Raw genomic sequence first — 3,828 nt, 5'->3', positions numbered from 1 at the left:
TATTAGCAACAAAAATAATACTATAATATTTTGTTTGAAAAAGTTTCAAGGATTTCTATGATTAAAATTTCTATAAAAAATAGGCATCACATATGTCATCACATATGTTATAGCAATAAAATTTTCAGCAATAACTTAAACTGAGTATATTTATTACAAAATTTAGCAGCCTAGAAAAAAGTCCCAATTATCCCATGGAAAAATATATTTTCCTCAATTATCATTAAATTATTTTTCTATTTTCCATTCTTGTTTTATCTTAATTAAATTTTATTTATTCAAGTTGTGTCTAAAAAAAGGGAAAATTTTTTGGTCTGTTTGCAAATGCCAGTTGACAAACCACTAAGTATCAATCTTATAAATATGGTATTAAATGGATCATGATTACTGAAACTGAGTTTTGCTTGTTTTATCTAAATGTCAGGGAAAAAGATTTTCACCATTTCATTTGTCCAATGTCCTTTGCCAAAGCTTATTTAACCTTTAAATGCACTAAATTGTAATACCAAGGAAACCTTAATTATATTTAGAATGAAAAATGTATTTGCTATGGTAACCCCCAAATTAAAAACCCTGTTGTAGATTAAATATTCAGCTGTAGAGACTGTATTGTGATTGGAAATGTTAATATATTAATCTTTTTAGAAACAATGTTATAAATAAGAGTTCATCCCAGCTTTTCAAAATTCATATTTAGTTCCAAGGAACTATATGGAAAAATACAGTATAAAACTTATATGCATTTAAGAGGAATTGCATTATAAATGTTAATTGGCTCTGATTCTCTGCCTGAGGAAAAGCAGGCTTCATCATAGGAAAATGGAGAGTTAACTGGGTACTTCTTGAAGCTTCTGAGTATGGATATTTTCAAGAGCTTTAGAGGTTTATACCACCTGTTTTTAGTGTGTATAGTTTAATTACCAAGCAGGTAACTTTTGTTTTTTCTTCTTGAAGGCATTCCACTTTTTATTTGTAAAATAACCAGTGATGACCTAGTGCAATGAAATAAGGAAATACAAAGAAAAAATCTATCAAAGAAATGGGAAAGATAGCATCAAATAAAAAGAACATAGGAATGAAAAAGGTATTACAAAGAAGGAATTTCTTACATTTACCTACAGCAAATGGGCAAGAAGTAGAAGAGAGTAAAAGGGAGGAGCCATTAAAAGAATATCTTCAGACACATTTGTAAAGGTGATTGCTACTGGTGGAATTAACCAAGCTTAATGAATAAGACTCTAGACTCGTGGGTGATACGGTGCTTGTATGTCTTCCTTATGGAAAATGTCTCTATAACTGGCTCCACCCTGAGAGGTAAAAACAATGCACTACTTGTATTTTTTATTTTCCATCGTGCATTATACAAAGGAGATATGCAAAATATCTTGCTGATTATGAAAAAAATAGTCTAAATGATATTTAGTCTTTTTTTAAAAAGGAAAATATAATAACCATGAAATTTATTATATTGTTCTCATTAAAAAGGATGCCTGCTATATGCAGGGCATTGCTCATGGTAATTGGATAAAAGAGAATATTAAAAATCATCATTGTCATTAAGAGTTAACAGACATATTTAGGTAAAATATAAATAGGACTCATTGCTACTGGCTGATCGCAAAAATATCACCCTGTTTACGTACAATTTGCAAAGATACTTGCAGTTCTTCCCGTCAAGAAATGGAGTTTGTTTTTCTATCCCAGGAAGTTTAACTGCGCTTATAAATAGCCTGTTCTCTTAAGACCTTGCTTAGCTCCATGTAAACATCAAGCCCAGGTTAGTTTGCTGTAGGTTAGGACACTTTGTGGAGGAAAGCAGTCAGCACATTTATTCCAGCCAAGCCTTAGAGATGTGAGACATTCCAGCCAAAATCAGCAAACCCTTTTTTTTTTTCCTGATTCATAGTTGAAACCATATTCATAAGCAAGTCCAGTTGAAACCAGCTGAGATTAGAACAGAAAAGAACTGCCAAATTGACTCACAGTATCATGAGCTGATTGGTCTTTTAAGCCACTGTTTTAGAAGTGATTTTTAATGCAGCAAATGCTAACTGATAAAGTGTTAAAGAGGGTGGTTAGGCCTTACCATATTCCTTCTCCTCTGAAAAGGTTTTGCTTAACTGGCTATAACATTAAACTAAGGTTTTTGCAGTCAGAAATTATACTTATAAAATGAATATGATGTTACATTTTTAACTTAAAAAGCTAGCAGAAACGAATGTTCCATATATTTGTATTTTGCCTTGTACCTGTTTAAGCCTTTAATAAAATAAAATATGATAGATGATCCTCTGCTCTATATATTATATTGGATAATAGCAGCAAGGAATTATTCAGGGAATAAGACAGGTTTCAGAAGACAACACTTCTTTTTATTAATACTATACCGCATTTCAGCCAATAGCTACAAGAACTCAGGAGAACCAAAGCAAACAAAATTAATGTTAAAGTCTGTGCTCTGACACACATAGTACTCTTTGCTAATTACTTAACATAATCTTTCACAAGCAAGATACACATTTTAAAAATTGAGTCTCCAAATCAGACCAGAAGGCCTAGAAATACGAGTTGAGTCTACTGCAGCAGATTCAGAAGTCAAAGAATCATTTTGTTTTATTAATTTTCTGGCCCTGGAGACTTCTCAATATCTTCTGAAATAAATGATGCCAGCTACCTTACAACATGGGAGTACATCCACTCCTTACCTCCTTTCAGGGCCATTATGACAATAGCCCTGTGACTTTCACTTTATGGTTTGGTTCATAACAAAGACTTCAAAGGGGACTCTAGGTCAGAAAGTCAGAAAGTTATATTATTGACTTCTCACAAACTTCTAAGGAAAATGGTTATTGCCATATTTTTTTGACTTTTAAAATAAATATGTTTTATTGGTTAAATGTGAATGAGTTATTAAATAAACAATATTTCCATATAATAAAAGTTCATGCTGCCATTAAAACCTTATTTTGAATAGTATTTAATAGGATTAAATTAGGTTTAATTTTGTTAGGTAAGGAAGATGTCAAAATATGTAGTATATTTCAAAATGGGTAAAATATCTGTATATGTACATTTATACATATATCCAGAGGTAGCCTTCTAATAAGAACTTATGCCTAATAAACATGAAAATATTTCAAAATGTTAATAGATATTAATTTTCCATGTTGGGATTATGGTGATTTTTCTATATTCTTAACTTTTTATAAAAGTGAAATTAAATGAAAGCTGCCCCTTATTAAAGACATTAGTGTTAGATAAAACATAAGTCAATATATTCTACTGAAAGTTTATCCTGCTTCCTTAAGCTCTCCATTAGTAAATTGTTTACTCTCTGTTAATATATATTGCTGACATAGCTTTGTTCTTGCTTTTTCCTTTACTTGGATCATGTTTTCTTTATTTCATCCTTCTAACTTCCACTTATCCTTCAAGATTAATTTTAGTGTTTTTCCCCAGTATATCTTTATTATTTAACTTATTCTTCCTCTAGGTAAAACTAAATGTACCCAGGCACCCATATCAACTTGTTTATAACTCTCATCAAGTTGTTCTGAAAATGCTTGCTAATGTTTCTGTCCCTGCCAATAGACTGCAAGCATCTCAAAGGAAGGGGTCAGGTGAGTCCATGGTCATAATACCCTTTCAAATAATGTTATTATTCATTCATTCATGCAAATATCTTCATTCAAATATTGACTTGGCATAGGGCAAACATATGGATAATAACTCACAATGGAATTTTGACCATGTTTGAGTATCATAGATTATAAACAACATAGTTCACTTCATTTTAGAAACCATTGTTATTTTCAAATAGTATAAGTG

This window comes from Lemur catta, chromosome 8 (genome assembly GCF_020740605.2).
Source record: "Lemur catta isolate mLemCat1 chromosome 8, mLemCat1.pri, whole genome shotgun sequence".
In the NCBI taxonomy this organism is placed as follows: domain Eukaryota; kingdom Metazoa; phylum Chordata; class Mammalia; order Primates; family Lemuridae; genus Lemur; species Lemur catta.
The sequence above is the reverse complement of the archived record's forward strand: the minus strand, read 5'-3'. Positions refer to the sequence as shown.